The following is a 16426-nucleotide window of genomic DNA, read 5'->3' on the forward strand; positions in this document are numbered from 1 at the left end:
GTCTAAAACTATTATTGCGTATGACTTCAGGAACCGATCAGCAATCGTAGCTCTCAAAAGCTTCTGTCGAACTCTGACCTTGTCGATGAACTCTGACCTTTGTCAATGACTTGTCCATTAGATAAGGGATCATATATTCCTCCATTCTAGATATCATATGGACTGAGACATGGATTATCAATCATTCTCTCTGTCCATTTGTTGTTTCCCGATTTCCGATTCATGATGACTGACTGATTGAACAAATCAAATCAGTCCTGGCTTGGCCAAGCACTCACATGTATCATCTTTAAATCATCGAGGGGCCCACATATATCGCTTTTATCCCGAAGGTAAAAGGAATGGATAAACTTCGACTCATATGGTTTGTTCTACTACTTGTTGAATCATACACAAAGGCACGTTTTATAACATCGAGTTACCAATGCGTTTTCGTGCAATCAATGTATAACCAACTCATAGTAACAACTCATATCTCTAGGTTTGAAGAATATAAGATATTATCGTCTCATGATCACTCGTGATAAAATCCATGAAGTGATTCAAATGAGCGCGGGTTGAATCCAATACTCAGAACTTATGAGCACTCATGAGTGTTGTAGCACCACTTTGTCCACCAACTTGGACCTCTACAAACCAACCCATGACAGTCTTGATTCATATCTACTTCCAACATATGACCGACTGTGGATGGTTTGAATAACTTAATCATTCAGGAAGAGCGACTTAGTTATTCTGGAAGTCAAAACATGCAAAGTGAAACACAAGAATAAATGAATCAAATATGGTATCAAACCCTATGAATATAAATAAACACTTTTATTTATCACCATACTGATTACTCATTATTCATTGTTTCGGTTTTATCAACTTTATACTTGAATTTAAAACAATAGTTGTCCCATGCTCCAAGCATGTACACTATGTTTTCTAAACCCTAGTCATGCCATACACCAAGTATGCATACTATGTTTGTCTATGATCTTTACTTTGTAAAATAGATCAATTGAACATCACTCCAATGATCCTCTTTTCACAGTCCCAAATCCTTACTGCAAATGCAAGAATTCCAAATTCATGTCATTTACTGAAATCTGTTAGATTCTAAACTTATATGCATTGATCCTCTTAATGATTATGCACGAAGTCAGAAAGACTTGGCAACAATCATTACAGAGCATTCCAAAGGAGATCAGCTCCTTGGAAACATCCTTCTTTCATTAAGTTTCCTAATCTTACACAGATTGAATAATTTCTAACTTTGAAACATTTCCATATTCCATTTTGACTATCACTTCTGAACAAGAGTTGCCTCCTTACAGATTATGTCAATATGGTTCTTCCAGAATTAACATTATACTTCCAACTGTCCTTGAGCAACCAATCTTTGGTAAACCTTAGATTGACCTCGACAATTGCTTAATCATTTTAGTCATATCCAATTCTAGACCTTTTCCCTTCATAATGCCCCAGGCATTTGGAAAATTTTAGAAAGGATGAATATAGCACATGTAATCGATCCTATATCCGAAGCATATGGGACACGATTCATGATGTCTCACATAAAGACTAAACCAGTCTTTTGCTATAATATTTCCATTTCAATTTGCCAAGTTCTCAAAATTCAGATTATGAAAAGGGATTCCGTAATCATAATCGAATTTTAGAACGCAAATAATGGACCCATATATAGAATTTCCTTATGTTGAGCCATTCCAACATGAAATTCATATATATATCCTTGATTAAATATGATTAAAATCTCAATCTAAGCTTTTTAGAATTGAAATGAAGTATAATTTCCTCTCCCTTAATTATAGCAAAACAACTTTTTCAACCCCTGCAACCTCACGAATTGAAACTTTTGTTTTCTATAATTAACATTGCTAACTTGCAACCTTTGTCATAATTATCATGCTCCCACTAACATGATGATTATTAGCATAACACTTATGCTCCCACTAGCTTTGACATATACTCAGAAATCAGCTGACTTTCTTACCAAAGTTCAGATTTCTGATACTAGATTGTTTTGATAAAACTTTATCAAAATCATACACCTCTCTTAGATAGCTCACATGTGTGTCTAAACAATTTTAGAACTATGAAAAAGGATGTCGTAATCATAGTCTTAATTGTTTAGACCTTTGCCACTTCTCACAAGTCCATGTTAGTGTGCCGGTAAACCACACACGCTCCACTAACGACTTTGAGAATGCAAATATCACAATTGCTATCTAGCTAAAATCTACTTAGTGAAAGTGTTTCCTCACCATCATTTTCATGAATCGGAGAGAAACCTTATGACACTTAGATTTAATAGTGTATGTGTTCTTATCCATGTGAATTTGTCAAAACCATAATCACAAGACAAGGTTAGTGACAAATCCAAACTCATATTGATTAAACTTGTGCAATCTTAAATTCTTGCCATTTGGCAGCTCAGGTGCCTGCCATTGCTTCCAAGTAGTTGTGCAACCAATTGAGAACTCTCAGAACTCCTATGCAAAGCCAACTTGAATAGGCACAAATATTTCAACACGATAGGTTATAAACCTCAAGTCGTGTGCTAGTGAAGGACTTTAGGTTTTATTCTTGATTAAGTCTTGAAACTTTCAAGAGCTTTAAGACTCCCACTGTCCTCTTGACATATAAGACTCCCTTGTCAAATATTCAAGAGATAGTGCAGATTCTTTATCAAGACTAACACTTTACACAATTGGCCTAAGTTGGTCTCTGTTTTATCCAAAACATCACAACTTACCAATTTCAAATGTACAAGAGTAGATAACCTTTTACTCTTACATTTGACTAGTGTTAACAAACCCTCTTTAAGATATGTCACTCAAGTTACAATCTTGGAGTATGACTCTAAGAATTGTTTTGGAACGAAGTATGACTCATCTTCCTGATCTAACCATTTCAACAATTCATGACTCCTCTTCTTAGTCATAAGAATGCACTAAGATGACTTTAGAGGATCAATTGTGATATGGTATCTTAATCATTAAGATGATCATAAACATGATACTAAAGTACTCTCCCATCTTTTCAGATTTGAGAAACTTTTATCTTTCTGCCATACTTTGATTCTTCTTATTCGTTCTGTCTCACATTGAAACTTCTCCAATGCTACAGACTTATACTTAAACTTATAAGTATAACCATATTTACTGAACTTAAGTAAATCATGACGAATAGTCTTCTTGATCTTTTGTGGTGGACTTGACCAGTGCACAAGAATGTGTACTCGATCCCTTAGTCCTTTCCTTATTCACATAAGGAATTAGTCTTAATTTTCCAAGCTGAAAGTTCTCATTCATCATACTATACAACTTGCATGATTCCAAGTTTCGGTCCAATTGAACCTTGGGTGATGAGAATCTTTCCTTATTTGGTAATATTAGACACTACCACAACCGAAAGAATCAAATCCATTTTTCCAATATTGCTATCAGTGGAATCTTATAAGCAACAACTTTTCACAAATGCCATTGTAAGGATACTTAAAATAAATAAAATCAAAACCTTTTTCTTTTATTTTAAAACTTTGCAGAAAAACTTATCCTTACAATCCATATGAAAACCTTGTTGTTATCTATTCCTAAGCAATATAAATATCATAACTCTTAAGTAATAGCCCAAAATTCTGATCACCGAACCATGCGATTGAAATCCATCTTCGCGATCAGAATCAGCATGTACTTAATAGAGTTAGACAATGGACTTTACCTGAAGTAGATCCAAACTTATTGACTTTAACATCCTTAGGTAAATTTAACAGCTTCGTAACCAATGCCCCTTCCTTTGGCAATAGTTACCTATGGACCCTTGATAATGAGACTATCTCAGACTTCGCCTCTCTCTTTACCATTGGGTCAACCGAGTTGACTATGGCCGATCCCTTTCCATTGGGAAAAGAGAGCTTTACTGGATATCCAATGTCATCATTGTCAATGTCCATAGCGTTTTAGGAAGTTGATCTTAGCAAATTGATAAGATCATTAAGGGTCTTGTCTTAGTCTGTTTCATAGGATTCCCAAAAGAACTCACTATGTGACTTAGAAAGTAGTTGAGCCACCAACTTTCTCAAGACTTTGACACCCAACTCTCCCGGCTTGTCAATATGTGACTACATCTCCAAGATGTGATCACACCTAGACCTTGCCTTGCCAATAGGGCTTGAGTGACCTTAAACTTTTTAGGAACTTGTGGGTTAGGGAGAATAATTGGAGGAGGTGAAAGAAGTATGATATCCATGGGACATCATCTTCATTTAGGAAAGCTTGTTTCAAGAGATTTGGGAAGATCATAAATATCTAGACCAGACATCTTTTTTGGGAGATATTCAAGATAGTTGATTTAAAGTCCTTAATATGACACCCAATATGAAATATTAAGGCTAGGACCCAACAAACTATTTTATAACTTAGAAGAGGGATGCCGTAATCCAAGCTATAAAATATTTGAAGGTAGGTGAATGACGATTCACCAATTTCCACCATGAAAAACGAAATAATTTATTAGGTTTTAATTGGATTTGAAAGTCCTAGATCTTTGAGATTCATTGAACTGTTCAAAGGCATGTTTCAATCTCGAGTGTGCCCTTCAGGTTTTGTGACTGGGATGCCGAGGATCACAAAACAAGGTGTGAATAACCATGCAAATATACTTGGTACCCTTAATATTTACCCCTTAATCAGTGTGCCGGTTAACCACACACGCTCCACCGATACTATGATAAATATTAAGTTACCCTTTGCCTACCTTGTTAAGTCCAGGTTAGTGTGCCGGTTAAGCACACACGCTCCACTAACGACTTAAGCAAAGTGCAAAGTGTAATTTCATGGGTTAGCACCAAATTCACATTTTCCTAAGTAACTAAGATTGGGTATTAATAAGAGTTTAGTTACTTAGTATTTATCATTAATACTTTTAATGAAAGGAGAATTATAGTCCTTGTCCTACCCGTTCGGCTAACGACCCTCCACCAGTCAAGGAAGCGGTGGGTGAGAGTGGACACCCATTAAACTGTCATTTTATAGGCAGTAACCTTATACCCCCCTTATAGACCGGCTTCGTGAATGAGGCCTACTAACGGTAAGACTGACTTTACTCTTATACATATATATAAATATTATTAACTTATAATATTATAAAGTATAAGGGTTGAATTTTAACTTTTAAAATTTTAAGGGCTAACTTGGAATTAAAGTATTCATAAGTGAAAACTTTTCAAATTCCAAAACTTGAGGGCAAGTTTTGAAACTATTCAAAACTAATTAATTCCATAACTTATGAGTTTAAAGTAGTTTTAATTAAAAAAAAAAAAAAAAAACTCTTCAAGTTCCATAACTTGAGGACAAGTTATGGAAGACTTTAAACTAATTAATAAAAAAAATAACTTTTTTTTATTGTAACTTATGGAACTAATTAAGGTTAAACTTTTTTTTTTAAATTTAATGAAGAGACTCTTGAACCTCCATAACTTGAGGACAGGTTATGGAGTCATAAAACCATTTAATTAGAACTAGACTCTTCATTTTGTAACCTTTGCCAACTTTTATGAGTTTTATGATTCTTAAATGTGACTTTTCATATAACTTGAGGACAAGTTATAAAAACACACTTTGGAATCAACTCTTAGATTAAAATGGATTGAAAACAACTATTTCACACAACTTTTCTATTAATCTAAGAACCTCATAAGAACAAGATAATTCAAATCATCAATCTTCAAGAAATTAGCATGAACATACAAACTAATACAAATCTTGAAATTATGACAATTATCTTAGAAATTGGATTAGCATGAACATTACCACATCAAAAACAAGTTTATAAGTCCAAAAACATCTTAGGGTAATGTTCCTACTCCAATTCCAGCTAAAACAATCGAATATATGCATCCAACTCGATTTTTCAGCTACTTTTGCAAGTATAACAAGAAAAAAACCAGGCTCTGATACCACTGTTGGGTTATGAGCATTCTAACACTCCTAAGTGTACATGCAACCCTAAATACCTTGGATCTATGTTTTCTCTATTATACATACAATTATGAACATCCAAGGTATTATCCTAATCTAGCATACAAAATAATAAATATAACAAGATAGAATACATACCTCTTTGATGTAGAATGTCTTCATGAAGCTTGAGTGCCTAGTGCCCCAAGTGTGACACCTCAAATGGTTCACACAACACCAAATACACTTGGAATAACTTGAGAGAAACTTGAACACTCCTTGAAATCGTCTAGCCCTCACACTCACACATTAGTGCACGATTTCTTGAGCCATGGGATTCTTTTATATGGTGGCTATTAGGGTTACACCATGTAACTCATAAATTTACCCATTCCTTATGCTCCATGGATTTTAACCTCCATGGAGTATCCATGGGTCACCCCATGGACTTAGTCCAACATAAGGAATCTTGGATCACAAGCCCACATATATAAGAATGAATGATTTACACAATCAACCCATATATTTAATTAGTCTCCTTTTGATCACTTAATTAATTCCAAATTAATTCTTGATCAATACTAATTAAATAACCTTATTAATATATTAGAACTTATAATATATTAACCAACCTTAAGTGTTATTTCTCTCATTATAGTCTATCCAAATGAATGATGCCATGCAACCCAAATGGACCATGCCGGGTCGGGTCAAGTCTTACCAATTATAGTTATGGACTTAGACATTAATCCAACAGTCTCCCACTTGGATAAGTCTAAAACTATTATTGCGTATGACTTCAGGAACCGATCAGCAATCGTAGCTCTCAAAAGCTTCTGTCGAACTCTGACCTTGTCGATGAACTCTGACCTTTGTCAATGACTTGTCCATTAGATAAGGGATCATATATTCCTCCATTCTAGATATCATATGGACTGAGACATGGATTATCAATCATTCTCTCTGTCCATTTGTTGTTTCCCGATTTCCGATTCATGATGACTGACTGATTGAACAAATCAAATCAGTCCTGGCTTGGCCAAGCACTCACATGTATCATCTTTAAATCATCGAGGGGCCCACAGATATCGCTTTTATCCCGAAGGTAAAAGGAATGGATAAACTTCGACTCATATGGCTTGTTCTACTACTTGTTGAATCATACACAAAGGCACGTTTTATAACATCGAGTTACCAATGCGTTTTCGTGCAATCAATGTATAACCAACTCATAGTAACAACTCATATCTCTAGGTTTGAAGAATATAAGATATTATCGTCTTATGATCACTCGTGATAAAATCCATGAAGTGATTCAAATGAGCGCGGGTTGAATCCAATACTCAGAACTTATGAGCACTCATGAGTGTTGTAGCACCACTTTGTCCACCAACTTGGACCTCTACAAACCAACCCATGACAGTCTTGATTCATATCTACTTCCAACATATGACCGACTGTGGATGGTTTGAATAACTTAATCATTCAGGAAGAGCGACTTAGTTATTCTGGAAGTCAAAACATGCAAAGTGAAACACAAGAAGAAATGAATCAAATATGGTATCAAACCCTATGAATATAAATAAACACTTTTATTTATCACCATACTGATTACTCATTATTCATTGTTTCGGTTTTATCAACTTTATACTTGAATTTAAAACAATAGTTGTCCCATGCTCCAAGCATGTACACTATGTTTTCTAAACACTAGTCATGCCATACACCAAGTATGCATACTATGTTTGTCTATGATCTTTACTTTGTAAAATAGATCAATTGAACATCACTCCAATGATCCTCTTTTCACAGTCCCAAATCCTTACTGCAAATGCAAGAATTCCAAATTCATGTCATTTACTGAAATCTGTTAGATTCTAAACTTATATGCATTGATCCTCTTAATGATTATGCACGAAGTCAGAAAGACTTGGCAACAATCATTACAGAGCATTCCAAAGGAGATCAGCTCCTTGGAAACATCCTTCTTTCATTAAGTTTCCTAATCTTACACAGATTGAATAATTTCTAACTTTGAAACATTTCCATATTCCATTTTGACTATCACTTCTGAACAAGAGTTGCCTCCTTACAGATTATGTCAATATGGTTCTTCCAGAATTAACATTATACTTCCAACTGTCCTTGAGCAACCAATCTTTGGTAAACCTTAGATTGACCTCGACAATTGCTTAATCATTTTAGTCATATCCAATTCTAGACCTTTTCCCTTCATAATGCCCCAGGCATTTGGAAAATTTTAGAAAGGATGAATATAGCACATGTAATCGATCCTATATCCGAAGCATATGGGACACGATTCATGATGTCTCACATAAAGACTAAACCAGTCTTTTGCTATAATATTTCCATTTCAATTTGCCAAGTTCTCAAAATTCAGATTATGAAAAGGGATTCCGTAATCATAATCGAATTTTAGAACGCAAATAATGGACCCATATATAGAATTTCCTTATGTTGAGCCATTCCAACATGAAATTCATATATATATCCTTGATTAAATATGATTAAAATCTCAATCTAAGCTTTTTAGAATTGAAATGAAGTATAATTTCCTCTCCCTTAATTATAGCAAAACAACTTTTTCAACCCCTGCAACCTCACGAATTGAAACTTTTGTTTTCTATAATTAACATTGCTAACTTGCAACCTTTGTCATAATTATCATGCTCCCACTAACATGATGATTATTAGCATAACACTTATGCTCCCACTAGCTTTGACATATACTCAGAAATCAGCTGACTTTCTTACCAAAGTTCAGATTTCTGATACTAGATTGTTTTGATAAAACTTTATCAAAATCATACACCTCTCTTAGATAGCTCACATGTGTGTCTAAACAATTTTAGAACTATGAAAAAGGATGTCGTAATCATAGTCTTAATTGTTTAGACCTTTGCCACTTCTCACAAGTCCATGTTAGTGTGCCGGTAAACCACACACGCTCCACTAACGACTTTGAGAATGCAAATATCACAATTGCTATCTAGCTAAAATCTACTTAGTGAAAGTGTTTCCTCACCATCATTTTCATGAATCGGAGAGAAACCTTATGACACTTAGATTTAATAGTGTATGTGTTCTTATCCATGTGAATTTGTCAAAACCATAATCACAAGACAAGGTTAGTGACAAATCCAAACTCATATTGATTAAACTTGTGCAATCTTAAATTCTTGCCATTTGGCAGCTCAGGTGCCTGCCATTGCTTCCAAGTAGTTGTGCAACCAATTGAGAACTCTCAGAACTCCTATGCAAAGCCAACTTGAATAGGCACAAATATTTCAACACGATAGGTTATAAACCTCAAGTCGTGTGCTAGTGAAGGACTTTAGGTTTTATTCTTGATTAAGTCTTGAAACTTTCAAGAGCTTTAAGACTCCCACTGTCCTCTTGACATATAAGACTCCCTTGTCAAATATTCAAGAGATAGTGCAGATTCTTTATCAAGACTAACACTTTACACAATTGGCCTAAGTTGGTCTCTGTTTTATCCAAAACATCACAACTTACCAATTTCAAATGTACAAGAGTAGATAACCTTTTACTCTTACATTTGACTAGTGTTAACAAACCCTCTTTAAGATATGTCACTCAAGTTACAATCTTGGAGTATGACTCTAAGAATTGTTTTGGAACGAAGTATGACTCATCTTCCTGATCTAACCATTTCAACAATTCATGACTCCTCTTCTTAGTCATAAGAATGCACTAAGATGACTTTAGAGGATCAATTGTGATATGGTATCTTAATCATTAAGATGATCATAAACATGATACTAAAGTACTCTCCCATCTTTTCAGATTTGAGAAACTTTTATCTTTCTGCCATACTTTGATTCTTCTTATTCGTTCTGTCTCACATTGAAACTTCTCCAATGCTACAGACTTATACTTAAACTTATAAGTATAATCATATTTACTGAACTTAAGTAAATCATGACGGATAGTCTTCTTGATCTTTTGTGGTCGACTTGACCAGTGCACAAGAATGTGTACTCGATCCCTTAGTCCTTTCCTTATTCACATAAGGAATTAGTCTTAATTTTCCAAGCTGAAAGTTCTCATTCATCATACTATACAACTTGCATGATTCCAAGTTTCGGTCCAATTGAACCTTGGGTGATGAGAATCTTTCCTTATTTGGTAATATTAGACACTACCACAACCGAAAGAATGAAATCCATTTTTCCAATATTGCTATCAATGGAATCTTATAAGCAACAACTTTTCACAAATGCCATTGTAAGGATACTTAAAATAAATAAAATCAAAACCTTTTTCTTTTATGTTAAAACTTTGCAGAAAAACTTATCCTTACAATCCATATGAAAACCTTGTTGTTATCTATTCCTAAGCAATATAAATATCATAACTCTTAAGTAATAGCCCAAAATTCTGATCACCGAACCATGCGATTGAAATCCATCTTCGCGATCAGAATCAACATGTACTTAATAGAGTTAGACAATGGACTTTACCTGAAGTAGATCCAAACTTATTGACTTTAACATCCTTAGGTAAATTTGACAGCTTCGTAACCAATGCCCCTTCCTTTGGCAATAGTTACCTATGGACCCTTGATAATGAGACTATCTCAGACTTCGCCTCTCTCTTTACCATTGGGTCAACCGAGTTGACTATGGCCGATCCCTTTCCATTGGGAAAAGAGAGCTTTACTGGATATCCAATGTCATCATTGTCAATGTCCATAGCGTTTTAGGAAGTTGATCTTAGCAAATTTATAAGATCATTAAGGGTCTTGTCTTAGTCTGTTTCATAGGATTCCCAAAAGAACTCACTATGTGACTTAGAAAGTAGTTGAGCCACCAACTTTCTCAAGACTTTGACACCCAACTCTCCCGGCTTGTCAATATGTGACTACATCTCCAAGATGTGATCACACCTAGACCTTGCCTTGCCAATAGGGCTTGAGTGACCTTAAACTTTTTAGGAACTTGTGGGTTAGGGAGAATAATTGGAGGAGGTGAAAGAAGTATGATATCCATGGGACATCATCTTCATTTAGGAAAGCTTGTTTCAAGAGATTTGGGAAGATCATAAATATCTAGACCAGACATCTTTTTTGGGAGATATTCAAGATAGTTGATTTAAAGTCCTTAATATGACACCCAATATGAAATATTAAGGCTAGGACCCAACAAACTATTTTATAACTTAGAAGAGGGATGCCGTAATCCAAGCTATAAAATATTTGAAGGTAGGTGAATGACGATTCACCAATTTCCACCATGAAAAACGAAATAATTTATTAGGTTTTAATTGGATTTGAAAGTCCTAGATCTTTGAGATTCATTGAACTGTTCAAAGGCATGTTTCAATCTCGAGTGTGCCCTTCAGGTTTTGTGACTGGGATGCCGAGGATCACAAAACAAGGTGTGAATAACCATGCAAATATACTTGGTACCCTTAATATTTACCCCTTAATCAGTGTGCCGGTTAACCACACACGCTCCACCGATACTATGATAAATATTAAGTTACCCTTTGCCTACCTTGTTAAGTCCAGGTTAGTGTGCCGGTTAAGCACACACGCTCCACTAACGACTTAAGCAAAGTGCAAAGTGTAATTTCATGGGTTAGCACCAAATTCACATTTTCCTAAGTAACTAAGATTGGGTATTAATAAGAGTTTAGTTACTTAGTATTTATCATTAATACTTTTAATGAAAGGAGAATTATAGTCCTTGTCCTACCCGTTCGGCTAACGACCCTCCACCAGTCAAGGAAGCGGTGGGTGAGAGTGGACACCCATTAAACTGTCATTTTATAGGCAGTAACCTTATACCCCCCTTATAGACCGGCTTCGTGAATGAGGCCTACTAACGGTAAGACTGACTTTACTCTTATACATATATATAAATATTATTAACTTATAATATTATAAAGTATAAGGGTTGAATTTTAACTTTTAAAATTTTAAGGGCTAACTTGGAATTAAAGTATTCATAAGTGAAAACTTTTCAAATTCCAAAACTTGAGGGCAAGTTTTGAAACTATTCAAAACTAATTAATTCCATAACTTATGAGTTTAAAGTAGTTTTAATTAAAAAAAAAAAAAAAAAAACTCTTCAAGTTCCATAACTTGAGGACAAGTTATGGAAGACTTTAAACTAATTAATAAATAAAATAACTTTTTTTTATTGTAACTTATGGAACTAATTAAGGTTAAACTTTTTTTTTTTAAATTTAATGAAGAGACTCTTGAACCTCCATAACTTGAGGACAGGTTATGGAGTCATAAAACCATTTAATTAGAACTAGACTCTTCATTTTGTAACCTTTGCCAACTTTTATGAGTTTTATGATTCTTAAATGTGACTTTTCATATAACTTGAGGACAAGTTATAAAAACACACTTTGGAATCAACTCTTAGATTAAAATGGATTGAAAACAACTATTTCACACAACTTTTCTATTAATCTAAGAACCTCATAAGAACAAGATAATTCAAATCATCAATCTTCAAGAAATTAGCATGAACATACAAACTAATACAAATCTTGAAATTATGACAATTATCTTAGAAATTGGATTAGCATGAACATTACCACATCAAAAACAAGTTTATAAGTCCAAAAACATCTTAGGGTAATGTTCCTACTCCAATTCCAGCTAAAACAATCGAATATATGCATCCAACTCGATTTTTCAGCTACTTTTGCAAGTATAACAAGAAAAAAACCAGGCTCTGATACCACTGTTGGGTTATGAGCATTCTAACACTCCTAAGTGTACATGCAACCCTAAATACCTTGGATCTATGTTTTCTCTATTATACATACAATTATGAACATCCAAGGTATTATCCTAATCTAGCATACAAAATAATAAATATAACAAGATAGAATACATACCTATTTGATGTAGAATGTCTTCATGAAGCTTGAGTGCCTAGTGCCCCAAGTGTGACACCTCAAATGGTTCACACAACACCAAATACACTTGGAATAACTTGAGAGAAACTTGAACACTCCTTGAAATCGTCTAGCCCTCACACTCACACATTAGTGCACGATTTCTTGAGCCATGGGATTCTTTTATATGGTGGCTATTAGGGTTACACCATGTAACTCATAAATTTACCCATTCCTTATGCTCCATGGATTTTAACCTCCATGGAGTATCCATGGGTCACCCCATGGACTTAGTCCAACATAAGGAATCTTGGATCACAAGCCCACATATATAAGAATGAATGATTTACACAATCAACCCATATATTTAATTAGTCTCCTTTTGATCACTTAATTAATTCCAAATTAATTCTTGATCAATACTAATTAAATAACCTTATTAATATATTAGAACTTATAATATATTAACCAACCTTAAGTGTTATTTCTCTCATTATAGTCTATCCAAATGCATGATGCCATGCAACCCAAATGGACCATGCCGGGTCGGGTCAAGTCTTACCAATTATAGTTATGGACTTAGACATTAATCCAACAGTAAAAACATGAAAAATATGAAACACAATAATAAACAATTGACAAAAGGCAGTAAACAAACTCATAAATAATACGTTATTATTTAATCACCAAAAGTCAATTACATTTACTTTGTAACAAGTTTCTGAACTAGACTAATCTAACTACTAAAACTAATATCATCTTTCAGTCCTATGCTCCGAGCATGCTGAATATGCTTAGCCCTACTTAGACCCTTTGTGAGGGGGTCTGCTGGGTTATCTTCAGATGACACCCTCTTTACTACAAGATGGCCTTCTTCTACTCTATGCCTGATGAAATGGTACTTTCTGTCGATATGCCTGGTTTTACCATGATCTCTGGGTTCCTTAGTTAAGGCAACAGCTCCCTCATTATCGCAGAACAGTTCCATAGGCTCATGGATGGTTGGAACACCTCCGAGATCTCCGATGAAGTTCCTCAACCTAGCTGCTTCTTTCGACGCTTCACTCGCTGCTATGTACTCTGATTCACAAGTAGAATCAGCCACCGTATCTTGCTTGGAACTTTTCCAAGTAACTGCTCCCCCATTCAGTAAAAATACCTAGCCAGACTGAGAACGGAAGTTATCTCTATCCGTTTGAAAGCTGGCATCACTGTAACCATCTACTCTCAAAGTATCATTGCCACCAACATGTAATTTAGAGTCTATAGATGAATTTTGACTATAATTTTGTTGTTTTTGGTGATATATTCAATGAGTTACTATCCTTCAAAGTTGAGATATCAAAGCTGAAATATTTCAGCTTTTCAATTATTATTTTTTATTAAATACTAACAATATTTTCATTTTGTTTTTATGTATAGATTGGACAAGCTTTAAACATGTTAAATTTAGATGACAATTATATGGGGAAGAGGCCAATGGAAGATTAGATTATTTCGTTTGTTAGTTGGATTGATTTTAAAATTTAATTATGATTTTTGGTATTATGGTAATTACTTTTATATATTTGTGTTAAGTTTGTTAACTTTTTGTAACGCCCGATTCCTAGTATGTATTTTAATAAAAATTATTCGTTTTTTCAAAGGGACTCGACGAGTTGGAGGCCCCAAACTCGTCGAGTAGGAATGCGATTTTTGGACGCGGGACTTGAAGTCTACTCGAAGAGTCAAGAAGCCTCGATTCGACGAGTAGAGCTGCCAGAGTGAAACCCTAATTTTCAGGGTTTGCATCCTATTTAAGGGCCTTAACACCCCCATTGTGGCCTCCCTCATCGCCTCCCTTAGTCCAGAAAACCCTAATTCGAGATCTTGAGCTTTGTGAGTGTGTGTAAGTGAAAAATGAGTGATTCTTTAGTATTTTCTTGAAGGAGTAGAAGCTAGAAGTGTTTGGTTGAGGGAAGGAGCTTTGGATCCAAAAGAAGAACTTCATTTCCAGCTCATCTGAGGTATAAAGTCTATTCCTTGTCTATTTGTTCACTAGATCTCTTCATGGAGTAGTGTAGGGCTTTTAAGGGCATATTGTGGAACAATTCATGGATGCTAGCATGTTTTGGTGTTTTGAATTCAGATCTGGAACCTTTGAGGGACCCCATGGGATAAAGGTGCAAACTTTATGGCCATGGGAGTCCCATGCAACTTGTGAACCACATTTTAGGGCTTTTTGAGCTAAATAACCCATGCATGAACGTAAAGTTTGAAACTTTACGTGATATATCGACCCTAGGGAGACAGATCTACATTTTGGATGCATTAAGCCCGACTGGAAATGATTGAATAGATTTAGACCATGGGGGAATCAACGAGTTGTTCATACAACTCGACGAGTCGGGTCGTGGCGCCCCAACATTTTCTGTTACTGAGCAAACTCGTTGAGTCTAGAAGATGACTCGGCGAGTTGGCCATGGTTTGGGTTATGAAGATTGAGGAACTCGACGAGTGCAAGGAGGGACTCGACGAGTTGTGGGTAAAAGGTCCCGACTATGCTTTGAGGATGAACTCGACGAGTTCATGAAAGGACTCGACGAGTAGGATCGGGATTTCAGGGTTTTATGGATTATGGAACTCGACGAGTTGATGGAACAACTCGGCGAGTTGAGTCAACCAAGATGTTGACTTTGACTAGGATGCTAACTTTGACCTTGACCATTGACCAGAGTTGACCCTTAAAGGGGATTATGAGTATGAAAGAGTAATTAAAGGAGATTTTATGTGTAGGAGTTTGAGAGGAGTTGATCCCAGAGCTGAGGACAGTACAACTACTTCACGACATCGAGGTGAGTTACCTTCCAGTAGAAGTGGGTCTAAGGCCACAATGTCGGCCTACTAGTAGGAGTTGTTAGTTAGATGATTGTCTTCGTGATAAATGTCTGATATGCCACTATCTATTATGCTTTATGTGCTAGTATGTTATGTTATGGTGTGGTAGTGGTAGGGGGTGAAATATTCCCCGGTTACCGGTTGAAAGATACCGAAGGGGAGGCCAGCACCCATATATGCTAGGCAGTATATGATATATGTATGTATGCTAGAGTATTATGTTGTAGTAGTAGGGGGTGAAATAGTCCCCGTATCCGGTTGAAAGAGACCGAAGGGGTAGGCCAACACCCAGATATGCTAGGCAGTATCCGGTTGAAAGAGACCGAAGGGGTAGGCCAGCACCCATATATGCTAGGCGGTTACCTGTTGAAAGAGACCGAAGGGGTAGGTCGGCACCCATATATGTTTGATAGTATGTTATTGTATGGTATGTGGTATGATGGGGGAACTCACTAAGGTTCGTGCTTACGGTTTACAATTTTGTTTTCATGTACCTCTTCTTTGAAGGGAAAGGAGCCGGCGTGACTGCAACGCATCACACACACGATTTCCGCATATGAGATTTCTAGGATTTATACGTTGACATTGTTTTATCATGATATGATCTGACTATTGATACTCTGGTTTTGATATGAATTGATGCTATAGTTGTTTCAGACAAATGGTTTTATAATTAT

This window comes from Lactuca virosa, chromosome 1, assembly GCF_052849685.1.
Source record: "Lactuca virosa cultivar CGN04683 chromosome 1, Lactuca_virosa_CGN04683_v6, whole genome shotgun sequence".
In the NCBI taxonomy this organism is placed as follows: domain Eukaryota; kingdom Viridiplantae; phylum Streptophyta; class Magnoliopsida; order Asterales; family Asteraceae; genus Lactuca; species Lactuca virosa.